Here is a 23,887-nt window from a genome sequence, read left to right as displayed (position 1 = left end):
CCCTCACGACTCCAGCTCTGCAGCTCTGCCAGGATCTTATTAGAGAACTGAAGTTCCAGCGGAGAACACCTTCAGGCATGACCCTTCCCACGGGGGTTTTCATTTTAATAAAGGCTTTAGTGACTATCAAAGGCTTCAACTTCCTAAATCACTCCAGTGGCAGAGTGGCTAGTAGGTATGGAGAATGACACAAAATGGGGCTAAGATTTGTAGCCTTTGTATCGCCCAGGGTGTGTCCAAAACCCATCTGTGCAGGTGCCACCCGACACCCAGTGCATACACAGGCGCTCACCTCCCCAGGAGTGAACAGAAGAGGACCTCACCCTCCACTTCAGCATAGGTGTCAATCCCTGTCCAGAGCTCGTGTCAATTCCAGTAGTTAGCAGCTGCCTGTACACATGTTAAGGAGGATTCTGAAGCCCTGTCTGGGGCTGGGGGAAGGTGGTGCTGACTCACAAGCAATGCTTGCTGTGGGGGCAGGTGGCCAGGGGCAGGGCCGCCATTATAAGCGATTTCCATTTTTCATACTTTTCTGAATGTGATTTCTGGGACTAATGGATATAATTAAATATATGGCCTTTAAACTTAGAAAAAGAACAGCAAATGACATTTTAAAGACTGGGCACTTGAGGTCCTGGTGTCCTTCTACCCGTCCTTTCAAGGCAAAGGGTTGGTTTCACTTGTAAAGCTAGAGTGGGATGAGGGGGTTTCTAGAATCCTTTCTACAGTGATATTCTGTGCATCACGGCCTATCTGCCTCGAGCACCAACTTCTACTCCTTAGACAGGAGGCCACATGAGCAGGAGAGAAGTCGAGCCCCAGGCCCCCCTTCTAGAGCCCGCGGCCCCCAGGCTCCAGCTCACTGCCTACAGCACTCCCACTGGGCGGCGAGGGGCAGAGGGCCCTGGGGCGAGAGCTCTCCAGAGGCTTCCAGAGACTTCCAGCCCCTCTTTCCTCTTTGGGATTCCACCTCCCCGACCTAAGTTTCTAAGAAGGAATAAGTGAGCGGACAAGCCAAAACACCCAACTTAGGGAGACTGAATGCAGTCCAGACCTCAGGGGGTAAATTTTTTATGGAAAAATGTAAGAATCCCTCAAAAGTTAACATGGTAGTCAAACACCTGCTTGTGCTTGCCACTGGTTACAGATACTCCTCTTTGTAACCAAGGTGTTGTTTGTCAAGACTTGGGGAAGAAAAGGCAGCCTGAGCAGATGTTGGCAAAATGCTAACGCAAGAGCCCCAGCAGGAGCGGGTGTAGCAATGAGGGGAGAGGCGGGGAAGCTCCGCACCCCAGACTCTTGTCTTCCAAGCAGCTGTGCGCTGCTCCCCAAATCAGTAAGCAGGTTTCCGGGTTGACATTTCCACGCTGGACGCCGGAGATGCACTAAGGAGAAAAACTCTCCATCCTCACAACCCCTTACATGTGAGAGAGATGGCCGGTCGGGCTGGGCTTTGATTTTCATCTGAGCTTTCCCTTCCTGTTTGTGTTTTTTAAATATAGACAAGGGCTTCCCTGGTGGCGCAGTGGTTGAGAGTCCGCCTGCCGGTGCAGGGGACGCAGGTTTGTGCCCCAGTCCGGGAGGATCCCATATGCCGCGGAGCGGCTGGGCCCGTGAGCCATGGCCGCTGAGCCTGCGTGTCCGGAGCCTGTGCTCCACAACGGGAGAGGCCACAACAGTGAGAGGCCCGCGTACCGCAAAAAATAAAAAAATTTAAAAAAAAATAATTATATATATATATATATATATATATATATATATATATATATGTACACACAAAGAACCTCACAATGAAATAGCAAAACATCCAGGAGGATGTGAGCAGACCTAAGCAAGAGAGGGCGTCTCTCTTCCCTTTTCCAAACAGGCACCAGTGTCAGAAGCCGTCGTGGGCGCTTCTACATGAGACTTCTTTTTCATCCTCCCACGACCATGGGGGGTTGAGAGTGAAGCCTCCGGCACCAGCAGCGCAGGGGTGAATCTGCCACTTGTTAGCTGTGTGACCTTGAATGCGATGCCTCCTCCGTGGGCCTCAGGCCACCTACCTCACTGAGCTGTTGTGAGGATTAAATGAGTTAGCACTTATCAGGAGGCACTCAGGAACCATGGGTCACTCCTACTCTTGCTGTTGTTATTATTTTCATGGTCGAGCCACAGTCTCTTGATGTGACATGGAATCAATGGAGAGCAGAGCGTGGGCAGAGGGCCGTGGGATGGCCAAGCTGTACAGACTCCTTCCCTTCTAAGGAGGCATCGTTCCAAAGGAACACTTTACAGAGGAGAAGCTTTGTGTAGTTTTATTATTCTTGTTTTAAAAAAAAAATTACTTATTTTTATTTATTTATTTTTGGCTGCGTTGGGTCTTCCTTGCTGCACGCGGGCTTTCTCTAGTTGCGGCAAGCAGGGGTTACTCTCACTGCGGTGGCTTCTCTTGTTGTGGAGCATGGGCTCTAGGTACGTGGGCTTCAGTAGTTATGGCATGTGGGCTCAGTAGCTGTGGCTCGCGGGCTCTAGAGCACAGGATCAGTAGTTGTGGCACACGGGCTTAATTGCTCCGCGGCATGTGGGATCTTCCCGGACCGGGGCTCGAACCCGTGTCCCCTGCATTGGCAGGGGGATTCTCAACCACTGCGCCACCAGGGAAACCCTATTATTCTTTTATTATTTATTCTTCGCTAAGGTGAGAATCCCAAGCCACCCAGGAGGCAGGCAGCTCCCACCAAACCTGGAGCTGGCCTGAGTGTCTACGAGAGGCCTTACCTTCCTGGACTCAGCCCGCCCGACCTGCTCCATCCACTGGCCAGGGTTCTTACACTTTGAGGTCCTGGGTGACTACAGAAAATATAACGATCATCCAAACCAGCAGTTCTATTTACAAGTGGGCAAACTGAGGGCCCGGGCCCTGGTTTCCCCTCTGGTGGCCCCTGCGCTCTGCAGAGCGGCCCCAGGGCCGTCACTGTCATCGTTCAACGGTCTGTTCACGTCACCGTTACTGAGCATTCTTATTCTAACCCCAAGGACTACTTTTGGCACACACTGCAGGGCCGGGGCCTGCTGCCTGCTGGCTGGGGCGGGCATCACGGGAGAGCTCCGACACTAGGGGGCAGAGCAGGGGCGGGGCAGCACGGGGAGACGGATGGGCCCGCGGCCAGCTGCACCGCCCACGAGCAGCCTGATGCCAGGCAAATATTCGTCTGCAGAATAAAAGGGTTGGACTGAGACCACCTAAGGTTCTTTCCAGCTCTTTCAAAAACATAATTGCTGTCCACAGCCAAGAAGCAGGCCCTACGAAATCTCCAGAGACAGAACGTTGATTATTGCCTCCTTGGAAAGTGGAGGCAAGGAGTATGCAGGGGTAGCGGAGCGACAGCTGACAGATAAGGCGTTTCTCCTTGAGATGATGATGTTCTGAAGCTGTGACGATGGCTGCGCGTATTTGCGGCCGTCCTAAAAACCACTGAATTGTCTACTGGAAATGGGTGAACTGTATGGTACGTAAAATATATCTCAAAAAAGCTGTTATCCCCCAGAAAAAAAAGAAGCCGGCTCTGACTTCATTGCTACTGCTCCTGCTGGAAGAAGGGGACATCCCCTCTCCCTCACAGGGCCATCAAGACGGTATCCGAACAGTTCTGAGCGCAGTGCCTGGTGCAGCCCACGTGCTCCGTGCACAGCAGCCAGTGGGGAAGGGCCTGCTCCTACAGGGAGGGCCCTTCTCCCAGGGAAATCTTAGCAGGGAGGTGAGGAGCTGCCCTGCCTTTGGCATGAGGTCAGTCCTCCCGGGCCAGACCAGCCCCTTCCTAATCGCAGGTGCACACAGCCCCCTGCCGCGGGAGGAGAGCCTAAGCGCGCAGGGGCACACAGCCCCCTGCCGCGGGAGGAGAGCCTAAGCGCGCAGGGGCACACAGCCCCCTGCCGCGGGAGGAGAGCCTCAGCGCGCACACAGCCCCCCGCCGTGGGAGGAGAGCCTAAGCGCGCAGGTGCAAGGTGCTGAGCGTGGATCCCTGTGAAGCAAGTTCCTTGAGATAAAGGGGGTGAAGCTCATCTCCCACAGCAGAGAGGGACCAAAGTCCTGCAGACAACTCAGTCTGGAAGCTAAAGCTGTGTGCCGCTGGGGCTTGTGGAATCGGAGAGGCGAATGGCGGCTGCAGAAGTGGAGAAGCAATGGCAATCGGTGTGAAATGCTGCCGCCGACGGTGCCAGGCATGTGAGGAGAAGCAGCTGTGGTGCTGATGATGCCAGCAACGCAAGGAGGATGACCCGGTTCCCAGAGATGGAAGGGTCCCGCCAGGGCAGCTCTGCCCGGGAGTGGATCTCTCGACCGCAGACCCTGGCCGAGCACCGAGCTGACCAACTGCTGCTCCTGGCCCTGCAAAGTCTCCGAGGATGCTCTGCACAAATAGAGCACGGGGGCTGCAGTGAGGCAGAGCTGACCATCCAACAGAGCCCTGGGCAGGGCACATAACCCAACAGAGCCTCGGTTTCCCCGTCTGTAAAATGGGGATGATTGGAGTCTCTGCCCCCAAGAGTAACCACGAGGATAAAATTAAACACTGCGCAGAAAGCACAGCGCAGCAGCTGGTACACACTAAAACTGGAAACAGCACCAGCTACTGCTGTTGATGCTGCCTGCCAAGCGCTGACACGGGGCATGTGCCTCTCGACACTGACATGATGATGAGACTCAAGCCTCTTCCCTAAAGACCAGTGAGGCCGAATGAGGACGCACCCCCGGCTTGATCGGAGTGTGAGGAGGAGGGATGCTACAGCCAGAGACTGAAGATAAATAATGCAGATTCCTCATCAAGGTCCCATTGTGGGTGTCCATCCCAAGTCTAAGGCCAGGAACTCGTCAGGAGAGCACATCACCGGGTAACGAGAGCACTTTCGCTTTTGGGGATCAAGGGCAACGGAAGTTATTTTGGGGACACCTTGTTTTGGCACGCGGGTTTCCGACTATGATTTTAAGCCACCACACGCGAAGCGATATTCCTACCTTCCACTGCCTCTCGGTAGGGCCAGGATCTAATACAGCACTAAGGAATCACATCATCTCCTGTGCAGGGATTATTAAAAAAAGGGTCCTCTGGTGGTCCTTTCACTCATGAGACATGCTGTCAAGTTGATGCTGTCTGCAATGGGGGCAAAACAGGGTCCCCCACCCCATGGCCATACCTGCCATTCCCTCTCTCTCGACATTGAAAACCCTCCCAGTCACCTGGAGTCGTGCGGCTCGTTCAGATCTGCTCCCCTACGTCCCCAAAGCATGCTTCAGAGTCGGGGAAGAAACGGCACGGGGGGCCCGCGGGGAGCCAGGGTATCTCCCGAGGCTGTGCCGTTCTCCGCAGGAAGATGCTGCTTCTCTCTTAACCTCCCTTGGAACACTGCCCTGGTCCTCGCCTGCTCTACAAACCCCGGGGGGCAAACGTCCCCATCAAGCTCCGCCCTGAGCACGAGGCTTCCCCGCAGCCGCCGGATCTCGGCGCGGCCACCGCCCCCAAGATCACGATGCCCGTGCGGAACGAGGCCCGCAGGCGGCCCATCTCCTCCGTCATCCCCGAGACGGGGGCCGATTTTATCCTCCTTTGTGGATGAAGACAAGAGAGACAACCCAAGGAGACAGCCGTCGCCCGAGGGCCTGCTGTGATATCCACACGAGACAGTAAGGCCGCCCGAGGACCAGTGGGCGCGCGTCCACAGACCGCAGCCCACGCCCCACGGCCTCCCGCGCTCACCCCGGCGGCTACGCTCCAAGCTGGCAGCTCCACGTGCGCCCGCGACCCAACCTGCCCGACCCCGGCTCCTCCCCTCCCCGCCCCCTACCTGCCCCGGGACGGTCGTTCGGGCCACCGGAGCCCTCTGTCCACCCCAGCCCTCCGTCCACCCCCTGCCTCTCCCAAGGCAGGCCGTGCAGCTACACACCCTGAACGACGTCTCCCCCAGGCCCCTGCGCAGCCCCTCAGGCCACGGCTGCCCAGCCTTCTCGCAGCTCCTCCCCCAGCCTGCCATCGCCTCTGCTGGCGTGACCCCCCCCCCCCTCACAGCTCTACGTGAAATGCCGCGGGCCGCACTGCCTGCAGAGGACAGGTCACCGACCCTCCGAGAAACGTTTCTTATTGTTTTCAAATTAAAAAAAAAAAACAAAACAACAACCACTTCTTCCTCTGGATTCTCAGCCCTGCCCAGTGCGTCCTGTGAGCCCGGAGCCTGTCACGGGGAAGCTCCTCAGCCCTGTAGGTTTCGATGCGGGGTCACCTCTGATTGTTCAAGAAGCCCCCATTCACAGCCCCCGTGTGTCCCCTGCACAGGCAGAAATGCAGCACAGGGCGCCTTCCTGACCTCAGATACAGCCTGGGCCGCCCTGTGCGCACAGCCCCGCAGGCATCCCCAGGCTGGGGGGAGCGGATCTCCCCAGGTCCACAGGCCATCCTGGGCCAGCCTGTATTCTGCCTATTCTGTCCTTCATTCTAATTCTGAATCTAAACCATACCAGCTCCTTACTAAGCAACTGAATCGGGGTCAGGAGAGACAGGTACTCTCGGTAAAGGTGACTTTATTATTGGCTCAGAAATAATGAATCCTGGAAATGAGGTTCCAAGTAAGGTCATTTCAAAATATGAACGTCTTGTCTTTTTTGTCCATGCCTCTACTCCTTCTCATTTAGAAATTTAAAAATTTTATACGAAGGACACTCTACGTACATGCACACATATATATATACTACCTGTCTGCTAAACTACAAATTTTACTTAAAAATTAAAAGTTCTTCCAGCTCCATGTTCTAAAAAAAAAATCCAGCATCAAAAAATAGAAGAAAATGGTAAATGCATGTTTCCAAAGTTTGGTGAGGTTCTTCAGAGCCCCTAAGCTAGCAGGGACAGATGACGTTGGCTTAGAGTTAGTTGTTCAGTCGTAACCTCAAACGCACTTCTTCTAAGGCCATGATTTTTAGGTGGGTTTAAGGAGGAAAGTCTCTATAGTGATGCTGAACATTCTCCCAACTCAGGCTTCCTCTCCGAAAATCCCCTCCTGCATTTGGAACATAATCCAATAAGAGGACAAAACACCGTGTTGGAAATTGGAACTACATTTGTAACATATTTCACAGAGATAATATCTAAATATATAAAGAGTTCTTACCAAATCAAGAACAAAACTGATAACCACCTCAAAGGAACACCCACAAAGGACTGAACAGTAGGCATAAAACAAAAGGCCAATAAGTAAATGAATTCATGTTTAACAACACAAGTAAGCAGATGAATTAACCACTGGTGATGAGGCACCATTTATTTTTATCAAGCTATCAAAGATTTTTTTTAAAAAGGATAATGGCCAGAATCAGCATGGGAAAACGGGCACTCACGCTTCCGATGGGAGTGAAATTTGGCATCTGTCATCAAAGACCTTCTGTTCCACTGATGTATCCCAGGTAGGTGATCAGACAGGGAGATGAAGACATTCGGTATAAGGATGCTCACCACAGCACTGATTATAAAAGTGAAAATCTGTACAAACCCTATACGTTCAGATAAGCTCATCTTTAAATTAAACATAGACACACACACACATCCCGGTATGTGGAAAGATATTTACCAAAATGTGGGAATGTTGGGTATTTTTCTTTTTGCTTATTCGTATTCTCTAACTTTCCCTATAATAACCCAGCCCTCCTTGTGCACTCGGAAAGGGGTGGGCGCAGAAATCGACTCTGACTCGGCACACGGTGCCCATTGGAGACGGCCTGGACCATACCATCTCCCGCCTTGCTCATCCTGCCATCACTTCAATGGAAGTCAAGCTTTCTTTTCCAAAATCCCTTTTGCATCAGGAAGGGGGGTACAAGTTATTTTAAAGATTTGTTTCATTTTTTTCTGCCATGTAAAAGCTGTGGGTCTGGCCCTTTAAAATACTGCTTAAAATTCTCGCTTAAAAAACAAGGCGGTTACTTGCCAAGCCCCTGCTGCAGGAAGGAAACCTTGTAACTACCCAGCATCTGTCTCTCAATTCAAAGTCAAGGCTCCACAGCCAGGAGACACTGTGATTCAGAGAACAAGAGGACCGCGTGAGCTATGGGGGAATCTACACCCGAATCCTGAAATACCATGTGCGGGAGACTAAAACTTCAAACCTAAGGCTGGGTGTGAGTACATCACATGAGCAAAAAAGAAAGAAAAGCAGGCCTCTTTCATTGGGTACATTACGCTGCTGGGCAAAATAAAAGGCAGCAGTTGTAACTGCCACCTTTGCAAAGAGCAAAGTTGAGCTCAGTGACTAAAAACGTGTTTACTCAACAATAGTCCTTTAACTAGAGTAAGGAAGAGTAAGCCACGATGCCTAGAAAGTCAGCAGGCTCTGGACCAGCAGTGCTATTTTTGGAAACACCTCTTTAGAGCAATGTTCAGCACTAAAAGGGGGAAGGAAGATGGGGAAGCACCTCTGGGTACAGAGACTTGTGTTAAGGACATGAAACACTATTTCCTATAATCACAAGAATGCCCATTTTACAGATGAGGAAACTGAGGTAAAGTGGCACCATGGCGTAATGGGAGAGTCCAGCGGACCTGAGATCCTGCCCCAAGGTCCTGTGTAGGCTTGCACGAATCACTTCTAGCCTCTCACTTTCCATTTCTTTATTTGTAAACTGTGGATAATAAGACTACCTGCCATATTTGTGAAGCTGGACTGAGAGCACATATGGCAACTTTCTGGCAGAGTGCCCAGCACACGGCGGGTGCTCAGCAGATGGAAAACACTAGGAGGAGGGTTTATACTTGGCCCAAGGACCCCAGGCCTACATGCCAGAGGGCGGATCTGAACTTGGGTCCTTCTCTCCCCAGAGTCCCTGCACACAATCTCTCTGCACTGTTTCCCTCAGAACCCCTCTCCCTCCCCGTCTCCCACTTGTGAAACCTACGTCTCACCAAACTCTCCGGTCAAAACATCACAAGTACTAACACACGTTCCCTCTTTTGACTACTTTAGTTTCTTGTTTTTATTAACATGATAATTCAATAATAATCTCAAACTGAATCTTAATGGTTGCATGATCCAATGTTCCTCCAACTGTCATCTGCATGTCCCAGATCCTCTTTCCAAAAAGTATTCCCCCCGAAAAAATCAGGAATCTTCCTATCCACACAGCAAACCAGTTTCTTTGAAAGTCAAGAAGCTTTTTCAACAGCTTGACTGGACACGAAGGTGTTTTCGCCTGGAACCGACGAGGATGCCGCCGGTCCCCCAGGTTCCAACACCATTGTTGCTTGGTCCAGAGCCTCACCTGCCATCGGCACCTTGCTTCCTCACACCTGGGTTTCCGCTCCCGTCACTGCTCACTCTGGCAGCCCATGTGGCCTTTTGTCCCCAAGGCACAAGCACGCACGGTGCCTCCGATAGGAAGGTGCTTTCGTCAGGGAAGCCAGGAATGGAGGCAAAAGCCAGGTACAGCCAGCTGATGGCTGCCAGGCTCTGAGCAGTGAGCTCTCAAACACCCACAGAGCTCGGTCCCTTCAAAGGCCCACCAGTCCCAGATGCTGGCTCTCTGCTGCCCCCAAACTCACGCATGTGGGTCTCTCAAGAGACAGCGAGATGGTACAGGACCACCGGCCAGAGAGCTCCCCACCAAACGCCAACGGGAGAAAGTTTAAATGGAGGCCAGCATCCTTGCAGTGAAGTGACCACAGCATCTGGCATTTAAAGAGCCCTTAACACCTCACACGTGCTTTCATAACAGACTCATCTCCTCGGGTGGCCAACCGCCCAGTTTGCCCAGGACTGTCCTAGTTTTAGCGCTGAAAGTCCTGGGTCCCAGGAAACCCCTCAGTCTCACGCAAACCTGGACGGCTGGTCACCCTGTGACCCTTATGGCAGCAAATGAATCAAGCAACTCCGTGAGGTCCGGGATGCCCAGATCCCAACAGCCGGAGCTCCACCTGGCCATCACCAGCTCCACCTGTTCAGTCCAGAACAAGTGCTCACAGACGGTCAACTATGGGCCTGGCACTCACGGCTCTTCTCTTTACGTTATTGCTTTGAAAAACCTCCCACTTGTGGAAAACCTTGGAATTCCATCACTAGGACTTCACTGCTTTGGGTCAAGACCCTTGTGTCTTGATAAAAATTAAAATACTTCAAAATGCTCAGGAAGAGAAACAAATCATTAGCGTTAACACCTAGACAGAAAGATTCTTTCTTAAATGTCTTTTAACAGGGAGAAAGGAGGAAGGGGAAGAAGCGTTTCTAAGAGGCTGAGATCGTGTGGGACCTGGGCCCCCAACATGAATTCCAGCCATCTCGCCACATTGCAGGTTCGCGCACCACCAGCCTTAAGTGGAACAGCCTAGAGACATTCTCCATTTAGCTTATATCTGCTCTCTCCTTTTTTTTTTTTTTTTTTTTTGCGGTACGCGGGCCTCTCACTGTTGTGGCCCCTCCCGTTGCGGAGCACAGGCTCCGGACACGCAGGCTCAGCGGCCATGGCTCACGGGCGCAGCCGCTCCGTGGCATGTGGGATCCTCCCGGACCGGGGCACGAACCCGTGTCCCCTGCATCAGCAGGCGGACTCTCAACCACTGCGCCACCAGGAAAGCCCTATATCTGCTCTCTTATCTCAGAGCGGCACTAAGAGAGATTTAGGACCCACAGGCCTATTTCTCCAAATTCCTTCTGCTTCTCAGATACATTCGCTTCACTGAATACTGAAATGTGTGAAGAGCAGCCATCAAACCTGAATGTGCTGGAAACCTCGGGGACCTGCCGCGCTGCCGGGTCGGGGGTCTGGGCGTTGGACCTGGATTTCAAGCAGCTCCCGGGTGATGCCCGGCCTGGGAGGCGCCAGGCCGTGGATCAGGGAGCAGGCAGGAAGCAGAGTTCTGCCCCTTGAATCACGGCCAATGACCAAATACTTCCCCAATTCTATTCAAAAGAGGAGTGACTCAGGTAGGAGTTTAGGTGACTGAGTTGCAGTTACCAAGTTCAGGGAACACAGTTTGCAGTGTGTCCTCTGGGGGTGGCAGATGTTCCCCAGGGAATCTGTGAGATGGGAGAAGACGGGCCACAGGCAGAAATGAAAAGACAGACAAGCATGTCCCCACGTCACCAGGCCCCTCAGCACGTGCCTCAGGAGTCAGACACACAGTCGAGAACAGGTCCTCAGAAACAGAGAAGGTCAAAGTCATTTACAACACCCAGACCCGCTGACTTCTCTTTAAACACAGTCCTAGGGCTGCCTACGTGCCCGGTGGCAGCCCTCCCAACCCGGGGAATGGCCGGGAGGAGCTGTGGCCACCCTGGGCTCTGGTGAGTCAGGTCCCCAAGTGGGAAAGGAGGGGCCTGGTTGGAGAGAGGAACAGACGGAGTTGGGGGGACCTCAGGCCAGGGTTCCTGTTCTGGCCCCTCCAGCCAGGGAGACCGGGAAGACACCGGCCTGGGGCGTGGGCCCAGCTGCAGGGAGCGCGGCCGAGTGGGCCTGGCCCTCCAGCCACGCATCCTCCCCGCACAGGTCGGTACCGAAAGCACCACGTTTCCAGGGCTTCCGGCGAGCTTTCTGCTGCAGTGCAAATCCCTTGGAGATTCTGCGAGAGCGATGACATTTCTCCGTATAAACATACACATGCACGCTCACATGTAAAACTTTCCATGAAATATGAAGGGGTCCAAGGACTTCCCAAACCCCATCTGTGGACCTGCGAGCTCAGGTGTCCAGCATCTCTGCAGGCAGGCAGGCGGGGCCTTGTCCTTCCTTGGGCACTGCAGACACAGCACCTTCAGAAGGGCTGTGGAAATGCTCAAGCCCTGAAAAAGGTTTTACTGACTCCACAAAACAGAAAGAGGACTGAAAAATCCAGTCAGTAAACGTTTCGTTAAAACATGTAAAGTGTGGCCTTGTGTCAATTGGTCAACAGCAACCTGACTCCTGTTACTTAGAATTCCCAGGTGACTCAATGTGGAGAGCGGGACCTGTCTGCCATCATTTGGGATGGGACCTGAGAACACTACCCTGTCCCAAAGTGAGCCTGCCTAGGGCAGGAGGGCATCACCCATCCCTTTTATAAAGACGGACACTGGGGTCCAGGGGAGGGGGGAAGGGCAGAAAATAAAGCACAGCTTTGGAGTTCGCAGTGACTGCCAGGTTGGGATGCTCCCAACTGACCATAAACAAGGCTCCGGAACAGACAAGGTGGGACATGCACAGGCGGCGTCCACACCATAAAATAACCGAACGTCCCAGGCTCCATCTGCCACGGCGGCCACTGTTGCTTTATGCTGCAAACCCGGCCCACGATCACCCCCCACCTTCTACATAAAGGTGACCGAGATGCTCTGTCACTGATGAGTCTGGACATCTCCCGGTCGAGAACTGGCCGTGGCTTGGTGTCCTCAACCTGCCTTAGAATCACCCAGCAGAAGCCCAGACCCCGTGCAGAGCCCTCCTGATGCCTCTGACCTCTCACCTGAGGCCCTGGGGTGCTCCCCTCCCATCCCAGCCCCGCCCCGCCAAAGCAAACTACACCGATCCAGGTTTATTAGCCAGTGGTATTCCTGGCTGTCTCTGCCGGTGACCTCCGACAAGGAGAGGGCAAACCTAGTCTAAGGCTGGGCGTCCCAGCCTTGCCATTGGCTGCTGGCGCGCTCCCACGCCGCCCAGCCTCTCCGCGCTCAGAGTCACCCAGGGGCTTAGCAGGGCCCAGTGGCCGTTTCTCCACCCCCATTTCATACTGACGGGTCGGGTACTGGGCTCAGTCCTTCAGGAGAGCACAGGGCACGTGGCCGAGGATGGAGTTTGCCTGGGCATTTGTGTGACTGGGGGCGGGGGCTGCTGATGGAAGGCATCTGGAACGAAGCAGAAGGGGGTTCGTGACCGCAGCTCAAAAGTGAGGGTCCGAGACAGGGTCCTGACTCACTCTCGTATTTAGTCATCAGAACATTTAGGAAGGATTCAGAAACCGCATATGGTACCACTGTTTAGCAGTTTTCCAATTTTGCCCCCCTCATCTTTTTCCCCAGCAAAAAATACGTTTGCTCTCTCCTTGCCCACAGGGATGTAACAGAGGTCTTACAGACGGACTGCGTCTCAGACAGCAACATTATAAAATGGTACATACTGTGGGGTAACCCACCTATGACGCTGGTATCAGTGAAAAGTGTAACACGCTTCGCAATGCCACACCGACTATTGCCCGTCAACACACCTGACGGGCTAAGTCCTAACATGCTTTTCTCCTTGTACCAGAACAGTGTCCAAGACCAAACTGTGTGATGCTGAGAGGACAAAGAACTGTATTTTGGTCATCCATAAAATACGGCTCCGACAGTGTTTTTGGTGCAGTTAAGAGAATGCGCTATTTCCAAGAGAAACCAACCTCATCCTCACCATCTCTAACAGCCAATAAACAGCTTTACAATTATGGAGCGCCCCCAAATGCCTGGCGCCAATCCTCGTTACAGCATTAGACAAAAATGAAGCCACGAACGGCAGGCCTTTCTTCCAGGCTACGCGGCAGCCCAAGCCTGCCCCAGGGAAGGGGCCGCAGGGAGCCAGACACAGGTGTCCTGCTGGGCATTCGCTCATTTAATGATGTGGTTAAGCAGAAGATGAAAGGAGCGGATGATGAAATGGACTTTTTACTGGAAAAGGCAGGACTGACGCTTCCCAGGACCATGAAGCTTCATTCCCAGATCTCAAGCCCAAATGAAAATCTGACCTGCTTTGAATCTTTTCTTTAAGTGCCTGGGTGAGCTCCCCTGGTGCTGAGTCCAGAGGAACAGCTGGCCCTCCTCAGGCCTCAGGGCGGAACAAGGGCCAGGAGGCAGGTGCTGGCCGGCGGGAGCAGGTGAGGGATTTGGTCCCGATTCTGGGACAGGTGAGGACCCTTCTGATCGTGGGCAGGAAGGGGGCTGCTAAGGTGTCCCTGCCCACAGGCTTCTCAATTTCACACACATCAGTAACAATCTGAAAAACAGAAGAGTACTCATAGGGTCCCAGGGTTTATTTTGCCATAAACTCCCTCCCCCTCAAAAACAAACAAAAAGCAAACAAAAAAACCCTCAACCATTTTAACATTAAAAAAAAAAAAGGGAGAAAGGACGAACTCTCAATCAAGGACACATTATGAGACCATGACCCCAGGGTCCTGACTCATTTTCTTTTCACTGTGGACCAACAGGAACTTCCCTGTTGACCAGCAGTGGTCTGCAGGCTGGTACTCGGGAGTCCTCGGTGTAAGCAACAGATCCTGCTTCCTACCACCTTGAATGGCCTTTGGGATGGTTTGGGCGCACCCACACCCTGCCCTGCAGGGAGCCGTGCAGCCAGACCCAGCTCTGCGCCCAAAGCCGAACCTCCCTGAGCCTCTGCGCTCGTATCTGTGAAATGAGGGATTCCCACTTATCTCTAATACAACGCATGCTGAACACCCGACTCCGCGCCCAGCACACAAGCAACAGCTCCTCTCCCCTTGGTTGTACCCAAGCCGGGTGCATTTCACACTTGCTCCACAGCCGGGAATGTTGGTGGGGCCCCAGCTGGGGTCAAGCAACAGATGACTACATCTACCGGGCAAAGAGGATCCGTATCTGCACCGGCATCAAAGCCGGGTCCGCACCAGCATCCTCCCTCTCTTCACATGCCCTGCATCCTGAAAGATCGAGCAGAGAGAAGGCAACGGCCACTTAACAGCCACCAGGGTCTCCCATCAAAGGGCTCGAGGCATCATTGAAAAACTCTGCTCTTGTGGTGTCTGCGGACTGCAGCAAGGCGTAAAGAGGAAAGGACTCAGAAACGAGAGAAGATGAGCCTTGGACTTGGTCTTGGGCACCTGCTCCAGGTGGCCTCAGCACCTCCTGACCCCTATTCCACAGGCGTGGCACTGAGAGGTGTGGGGGAGCCAGGTGTCACCGGGGATCGGCCCTGTAGAGGAAGCCCTGCGGCCACCGGGATGCCCATGGCCGCCTCTGCCCACACCCTAGGGACCTAGGGCTGGGATTACCCCCCAGTCTGTCCCACTAGGTGGGAGCAGCCCAGCCGATGAGGCGGAGGGCTCTGATGGCTGCCGTCTGAGCCTGTTTCAACCTAAAGCGTCAAGTGTTGTTTAATTCCAGGCAGCTCTTTCCCCCTCCAAAGTCAGTTAAAAAGCACCCAGAGCTCTGTCACTTTCACTCAAGGAGCCCTGGAGGGCAACGTGGCGGAGGAGGAAAAGGCGGCTCTCGGGGCTCTCAGGGGACACGGGAGGGTCTGGTCCTGGGGCACAGACTGGCTGCTTCCAGCGTCCGCCACCAGCTGGGGACAGAGCTCAGCAGAGAGGCTACCCATTAGGGTCCCACACCGCCCGCTCAGCTTAGAAACCCAGGTGGCTTTTAAAGGCTTTGCTGCCCCTGGCCGTGGGGTCCTGCCCTGGCACCCAGCACCCAGGGCCCCGAGCTCCTAGCCCTCCTTTCTCTCTCATCCCCAGCTGGGCTGTGGACCCTCCATAATCCCCTTCTCCTATTCCAACCCTACCTATGACTCCCCAAAGGACCAGCCCACATCCTTTACTCAGGTTTTCAGCGAAACATGCTATTATCTTTCTATCTCCCTGGAGACTACCCAGCCCTTGGTCAGGATTATTCCCAAAGCACCAAGGTAAGGTGCCCCTCCCACCCGTGAACCGGGCAAGCACGCTTGGTGACCCTGCCCATCGCCCTCACCAGCCCTGGTGTGGTTTCCCTTACAGCTTCCACAGGGCCCAGGCCTGAGCCAGCCCTGCCGCTGCATTCGGGGCAGTGTTTCTGAGCGCCGGCAGGGGAAGATGCTCCCTTCGTCTGTTCCCGCCCCCCTCCTCTTCTGCCCCCTTGCCCCCCCCATGCCCTCCCCTACCACTCACCCCCTCCCCTCCCTAAGCACCTCTGCCTGAACTCCTCATTCCCCCCCTCCTCTCTCCTCACTTCTCCCCCCTCCCTGATCTGCCACCCCTGTGGGGCTCTCCATCCTAGGGACCTGCAGACCTGTCTCTGCATGGAGTACTGCTGTGCCTTTGCAGCAGGGGCAGGTTCGGGACACCCCCAGGAGCACACGCTCCCGAGGTCCTCTGGGACTGGTAAGCTCCACAGGTACTCCAGGAAGCCCCATGGATGCTGAGGTCAGCATACCTGAGGGGCATCACAGGAAGCCCCTGGGTGCACCTGGCCCACCCATGGACCACTGAGAGCCTCCATCCTTTAAACCAGGACAGAGCCACCCGTGGGCCGTGTGAGGATGAGAGGATTAGTGTAACCACTAATGAGGTACTTAAGTAAACCATCACTCGAGTTTTAAACTCAGAAGGGTGCCTTGAAACTTCACGCACCTGGGGGCCACAGGGGTTTGGAGTCACACCTCGGGGTCCTTCCTAAGATGACAGCTGAGAGGCACACTGGTGCCACAAAGAGGGAGTTCCATTTTGTTCAGGCTGAATCGTCAGCTCTCTATGGCCCAATTCCGGGTGCTGGGAATAGACACGCTAATGAGATCTACAGCTACCCGGCCACCCACACCGGTACGCTCACATGAAAGCTTCAACCTGGCCCCTGCGGTTGAAATCCCCCGGCCACCATCCCAGCTCAGGAAGCTGTAAGGAGAGAGAGGATGCCCAGCTGTCAAGCTGTGATGGTTTGCCAAGTGCTCTGCTACCCTCACGGGCTAACTTGTCCAATTTAAGTTTAGGACACTGTTCCCCTAACTGTGGAATCTAAAGCAAAAACTCACCAATCGCACTTACATAGAAAACATTAAAAATTTTACAACGTGAAGTTCTACAGCATAACAAAAGCAGTAATCTAGAATCGAGTGCTGCTTTGACACCTCCCAATTAATCCAGGCTTCAAATTCTTAGTTTTTGACCTTGGAGGTGACATTTTTACGAAAGAAGATGAATCTTTAAATGGCAAACTCGCCTAGGCAACAGAGGGTATTAAGGAATATTTACCAAATTCATTCCTAAGAACAACGATATAAAAATAATTTTAATTACCCAGAGATGTCGCTGACATAAAAATAGCTCCAGGATAACATTCTTAGGAAGCCTCCCCCAGAACACATGGGCACACGCACATGCAAAACTCGGCTGAGCTGGGACTCCTCCGTTACATGTTACCGGCCAAGTGACAACTAAGACACGTAAAGAAGGTCAGGGTCCTCAAGGAAGAGCGACAGCCCCGTAGCTTCAGAGCTGGATGGTATTTTCCCTGCGAGACCTGCCTCCTGCAGAGCTGAGATGTCTCATCTCAGCCCTGGGAGGCCAGCCTCCCTGCCTTGCTTTCTCATCTGCCTTTTGCATCTCCTTGCTGATGGTCTAGTCATCGGCTGGACTTAATAAAACAAAGTACCACAGCCTGGGAGCCTTAGGCCACAGGAATTTATTGTCTCTCAGTTCTGGAAGCTAGGAGTCCAAGGTCAAGGTGTCTGCAGGGGTGGTTTCTCCTGAGGCCTCTCTCCTTGGCTTGTGGCGGCCGTCTTTCCCCTGTGTCCCCAAGGGGCCTCCCTCTGTGCGTGTCTGTGTCCTGATCTCTTCCTATAAGCACCAGTGACATTGGATGAGGGCCCAGCCTAATGACCTCACTTCAATGAAATCACCTTTAAAGGCCCTATCTCTGAACACAGCCACATTCTGCGGTCCTAGGACTTCAACATACAAATTTAGGGAGGGGACATAATCAGCCCATAACAGAGGGAGGGGCTACCTAGCAGAGTAGGTGCTCAGGACAGGGCTGGAAGCAGAGGTCTCCCCAGCAGAGCAGACCATAAGCTCTCAGAGGGCAGAGCCAGCCCAAGGCCTCTACGCCGCTGGCACCCGACTCCACTCCCACGGTTCCTAGTCCTGGGTTTTCCGGGGCTGAAGACCTTGAGCCTCGGTCCTCAGCACTGCCTCATCTAGGAGGACTTAAAACCCAGCAGTGGGCCAGCAGGGAGTCCCCCGGCAAAACTCACGTGGGAGAAATAGGAGAGGAAGGGCAGGCTGCACAGGGCTCTGATGAGACCTCAGGATGAGACCTGATTCTCTGCTCAGACGACGGGGAAGGACAGACCCAAGAACACACAGAATCTTCTCCCCACACAATGAAGCGTCTCTTCCAAAGTCAAGTCGGTTACTCGGCAAGCCTGACAGGTTACGAAGGTGCACCTCGCCCATTAGCAAGGACACACCAACAGAGGCTAGGCAGGTTTAGCAAATTTAAATACAGGACGCCTACTTCACTTTGAATTTCAGATAAACAACAGCAATGTTTTCATACAAGTATGCCCCATGCCGTATTTGGGGCAAACTTACACTCAAAAAAATGATTCACTGTTTATTTGAAATTCAAGTTGACCTGGCATCCTGTGTTCTATCTGGCAGCCCTCCTGCAAAAGAATAGCCCTCCCAGCTTTGCCGACGGCCACTTGGCATCTTCTCAGGAGCCAACTACTCAGAGAGCTGGAGGTCCTGCCCCGGGACGCCCAGGGGAGCAGGTCTTCTCAGGAGGGCTCCACAGCAGGGATAACCTTGGCCCCTCTTCCAGAGCCCCTTCCACTGGCCCGGTGATGCCGGAACATGCTCACCTCACAGGGGAAAGTGGTTAAGCCCACCTCCTCCATACCTGGGAACTCAGCCATAACGACCAACGCACACCAGGCCTTGCGGTCTGGTTCTCAGACAGCTGTTACCAACACCACTACCACCATCACCAGTGACAACGATATTAACAAGGACACGGGGGAGGCCGAGGGTGACTCAACTGCAGCATGTCAGGAGACCCTGCTGACGTCAGCTCCACCCGGCGTCAAGCCAAGCTTTTGGGAAAATGATGCATCTTTCTTCCGTCAACACTGCCGACGGTTCCTCTAAAGCTCAGTCCCTAAGGTCGGATCATTCGATCCATCAGGGCACGTGGTTGATTCTAGTTTCAAGACACATCCATCGCGGCCTGCACTCCTCCAGCCCCGCTCTTCAGGTTACTGCGTGGCCAGATCCTACACCTGCCCCAGAGCATCTCTTTAAAAGTTGTGTTGGGCCAGGCTACTCTTTGCTGAAAACACCCCAAAGGTTCCCCATCTCACTCCAGTTAAAGCCATGCCCCTACGACGGCCAGCAAGACCCTCCGTGATCCGCCTCCAGCCCGTCCCTCTGGGACTGCCTGTCCTCCGCACCGTCACCCACTCTCAGCAACTCGGCCTTCCTCCCCTCCAGGCACACCTCCACCTGGGGCCTTACACTGGCCGCTCCCCTGCCTGCCCGGGAAGGATATCCACCTCCCTCACCTTTGCTCCAATCTCACCTTCTCCACGGGGCCTAATCCCGTCCGCCCTACTGAACCGTGCAGTGGACTGCTGTCTCCTGCTCCAGCACCCCCGAGCCCCCTAATCCTGTCCACTGCTTCTTTCCTAATGTTTCCATTCTAACACACCATCTGTTCGCCCTGGTTATCGCTAACTGTCTGTCTCCCCCTCAAGAACGTATACCTCACGCAGGCAGGAATCCGTCTTGTTCGCTGACGAATTCCAAGAGCCTAGAACGGTGACTGAAACACAGATGTGCTCAATAAACACATGTCTACTTCACCGTCCACCGCATGGACACGGGAGACCAGGAACAGGAAAAGGGCCAACACTTCCTGGGCGCCTTGTCACATGCAGGCACCATGGAAGGGGCTTTACAAACGCTGGACAGGTCAGGCGGGGTGAGGGGCCTCCAGTTCCCACATGAGAAACCTGCCTCCGAGGGGGTCACTTGGCTACCAAGGCACACGGTTGGGAATTCGGACGAGACGCGAAAGCCCAGGCGATTCCATCATCCCAAGAGGCGTGTGCTGTCTGCCGTCACCGGGGAAGCACCGCTGTCCCTGCAGCACTCACGCTGTCCCTCCCGCCTCGTGCCTGACATCTATCAGCAGGGGCAGCCCCGTGCAGACTGTCGGGCAGGGACTGCCACGTCCCCCTTTCGGGAGGCTGTGGGATGTGAGGAAAGGATGCTGGCTTTGGCCCCCGGGTCACAGGCCACCCGCGGCCGTGGGGTGCACACAACGCCCACGAGACGCGGCCCGCGCCCAGCCCGTGGGGCACGTGAACGTCCATGTCCTCGGCATCCGGGAGAATCTCAGTGACTGCCTGCTGGCACTGAGGTAGCTCTTCTCACAGGGAACTCCTGACCTGGCACGGGGAGGACCTCAGTGCCTGCGGCCTGGGGACAGAAGGGCGAGCAGCAGACCCTTCACAGGCCAAGTTCAAGGGCAGAGAGGGGCCGTGGTGCTGGGAGGGGCTTGTCGGAGCTGAGGGCCTGCCACGGTCAGGCCGGGGAGCTGCCCAGGGTGCCGGGATCCAGCGCGAGGTATCTTCTTTCTGAACATGGGGATGGCAGCCAGAGCAGGGAGGAAAAGAAGTGTATAGAGTTTCCGCTCTCCCCTGACTTCCGGAGGGTCAAAGAAACACGGAAAACACGTCGGCATCAGTAAGTAACCAGGTTTCACACGCTTCCTCATCTTCTGATCAGGATTTCTGCTGCCCGGGCATCTCCCAAACTAGAGGCCTTGGGCATCTGCACGGCCGGCAGTGCCCAGGCAGCAAACACCTGCCGACCCCAGACGAGGCGGGAGAGGCACCTGGACGGAAGTGTGATGCGGAGGGGCCTGGGGAAGGGGGACCAAGGGCCGGAACTGCCTTACAGTGTAAGAGAGCAGGACCCCAGCCACAGAGCCCCTGCCAGGAGTGATGGCTGATCGAAGCAGGGGCGTCTGCCAAACAGGGCATCCAGCCTAAACCTGTGAATTCTCAGACTTGCCCGGTCTTCCCTGAAAAAAGAAATGCTTGTGCCAAACATCACTCAACATATTCTACGTCCACACTTCTCACAAGCAACGCTGTCCAGACGAATGGATTCTAAAGGAAACCGACACCCACGCGCACACCTGACTGGTCCCCCGAAGGGAGTGAGCCTGGGAGGCCCGTAGAAGCTGCCCGCGTGGCCCAGAGTGTCTCCTCTTCATCCTCAAGAAAGGCCTGGGAAGGGTTCAGGGGACAGACAAACCCTGTCGGAGGACTGGCTAAGGGTCAGACACAGACACTTCACAAACATGTTATGCCTTCCGACGAGGCTGTGAGGACCCACTATGTCCCCATTCTACAGATTAGAAGACTGAGGCTCAGGTTAAATTACTTCGCCAAGTGAATTACCAGAGGCTGGGAAGTCTGAGAACTCAAAAATTTGGCTGGACTCACAGCAGACTTGGGAATTTTGACTCAAAAAGTTCTTTACACTCTCAAGCTTCACCCAGTATGAAGCCAGAAGCTGCCCAGGCGTCTGATAAGCTACGGCCGATGCTGACACACGGGCTGGCTGAAGGTCACGGAACCCGGCCGGGACAAGACCAGAAAACGGGCCACCTTCTCTTGGCTCTGAGGAACTAGTCTTTTAATCTCCACGTAGAAAGCGTGGAAAATAGGTCAAAATAATTTTAAGCGAGGCTAAAAGTCCAAAACTAAAAGTCTTTTATGGCAGCAAGAACAACGTTTAATAGGCCTCAATTATGTAACATTTGGCCCAGCTGAACACCCGTCCCTCCGGCCAAAGGCCACTTCAAGCCACTGCTCACATGGTCATGACTTTGGTGTTCCAGAATGAGGGTCTTCAGGGAGACTCCTGCCCTTAATGGCTTCTTGTCTTCATCCCAGCAACTACCAGACCAAGTCCTTGTTAGAAAGTTAAGGAATGAGAGATCAGGATTGACATACATACACCACCATGTGTAGAATAGATGGCTAGTGGGAAGCTGCTGTACAGCACAGGGAGCTCAGCTCGGTGCTCTGTGATGACCTAGATGGGTGGGATGGGGGGTGGGAGGGAGGGAGGTCCAAGAGGGAGGGGCTATATGTATACATACAGCTGATTCACTTCACTGTACAGCAGAAACTAACACAGCGTTGTAAAGCAATTATATACTCCCCCCACCAATAAAAGAGAAAGAAATCCCCCCCCCAAAAAAGAAAGAAAGTTTGAGGAATGGAAGCCCTGAACATGAATCTCGTTGGAAAGCCACCCACCTCTCCGCCGTTTCCTCCAAAGCACCCACGTTTGTAGCCGTGGGGATGGCAGAGCAGTACAGGACAGTACGAGCCAACACTCAAGGGCATGCTCGCTGCGTGCCAGGCCTCTTCTCGCGGAAAGACCAAGCAGCCGAGTTAGACCCCTGCTTCCAGCACTACTGCTTACGGTATACATCCCTTAACCTCGCAAAGCCTGTTTCATTTGTATAGTGGGGATAACAATACTTAACCAAGTGTGCAATAAAATATTTTAAATGCTACCCGATAAACCTTTATTCTTTTCCTTCAGATAGTCTTTGACGTTTCTCTTTGAAAGAACACGGTGACTCCGACATGGCCCTTACCCGTCCCCACCAGGCCCCTCCGGTGCGGAGACCCGCAGGCTCCGGGGGGAGGGGAGCCTGCCCCCTCCTTTTCCTGCCTCACGCTGGAGGGACCGCCCCGGAGCCCCAGTTGCAGGAGGCCTGAGGACACCTGTGGACCTGGGAGGACGGTCAGCCTCACCTGTATGCTCACCTAGATTCCCAGGCTCCACAGGTAGAGAAGCAGCTGGAGAACAGGCGAGGCTTCCTGTCCCTGAGCCTGAGAGAACAAGCAGGAGGTCCTGCAGGTGTCAGCCGTGGACGTGTCAGCTGCCTTCTCTCTACCACCCAGGCCCACAAGCCCACAAAGAAAGACAGTCGCCCTTCCAAGGGTCTCACAGCACAGGGAGTATGGTGACCCAGAAGAAAGAGAACACTCACTCAGGGAGAGAGAGCTGCTGGCAGATACAGATGCCAACTTGAATTTTAATTAAAATAGTCATAATAGCACTCAAAGAGATGCAACGGCAACACACACGGGGGAAAAAAGATTTCCTGTAACTATAAAACACGATTTCCCCACTAAACAACCCTTCAGGCAAAGAGAACGAGAAGGTGGTCGCAGATGATCCCTTGAATCACTGACTCAGAAGATTGAGTCCAAGAAATAAAGCAGAAAAGCCCACGTATGAAGAAATGAAAAGCATAAGGGACAGGCTATGAGACTTTCAAGCTACATCCTGAGACAGAGAGAGAGAAAAGGACAGATGAAGGACAGGCAGTACAGGGCACCCAGCTCTGGACATAAGGGATAAGACAAGGGCCATATGCCAGTTAAGTTTCTAAATCTAAGGATAAAGAAAAAAAAAAGACTGTTCTTCAGGCAGAACGAACTCGTACCTAAAAAGGAAACAGAACATGGAGATGGACACGAACTGGCTGTGGACGATGTCAGAGCAGCCCGGATGGTGAGAGAACGTCTGGGAACCACGGGACTTGAAAATGGCTCCCCAGGCATCAAAATAAAGGCTCCTCAGCTATCACGATAAAAGGAAAGGTCTTTGAAGACAAGAATTCAGAGTATATACCACTAGGCACCAGGCACCACAGCAGAGGAAAATCAAGGAAGGAAAAGCTCTAACAACAAATGGAACAGAACAAGACTCCGTGGAGCAAAGAGGAGAGAAAACTGATGACTAATGAGCTGAACGGTCTTGGCCTTGGCGAGGCTGAAGGCCGATGCCTGCGTCAGTGTCATTTCTGACACCCCTGAAGTAATGGGTGATTGACACCATTTAGTCAGGTAGGTTCTCATCACGCCTAAGCAGTACAGCCATCTCAGGCACAAGGCACAGGACATGCCATTCAGACTGGTTATTAATATCTGAGTATTCACTTTCACTACAATTAAGCATTCTAGATATAACTCAGGCTGAAAATATAAACTTACAAGCTTTCTATGGTGGAATTCTATAAGTTAAAGTACAAATGTATATTTACTGGTATGAGTAAAATGTTGCAGTAATTAAAGACTGGAATAGCTGACCATTTTATT

General features: G+C 53.5%; 1 protein-coding gene across 1 annotated transcript in view; it reads right to left on the bottom strand.

Moving 5' to 3' along the window:
- Positions 1 to 23,887, bottom strand: part of PGBD5 (piggyBac transposable element derived 5) — an 88,528-nt gene that overhangs the window by 48,409 nt on the left and 16,232 nt on the right. The gene's annotated exons all lie outside the window — the stretch shown is intronic.

The sequence above is a fragment of the Stenella coeruleoalba genome (genome assembly GCF_951394435.1).
Source record: "Stenella coeruleoalba genome assembly, chromosome: 16".
Lineage (NCBI taxonomy): Eukaryota > Metazoa > Chordata > Mammalia > Artiodactyla > Delphinidae > Stenella > Stenella coeruleoalba.
The sequence above is the reverse complement of the archived record's forward strand: the minus strand, read 5'-3'. Positions and strand labels throughout refer to the sequence as shown.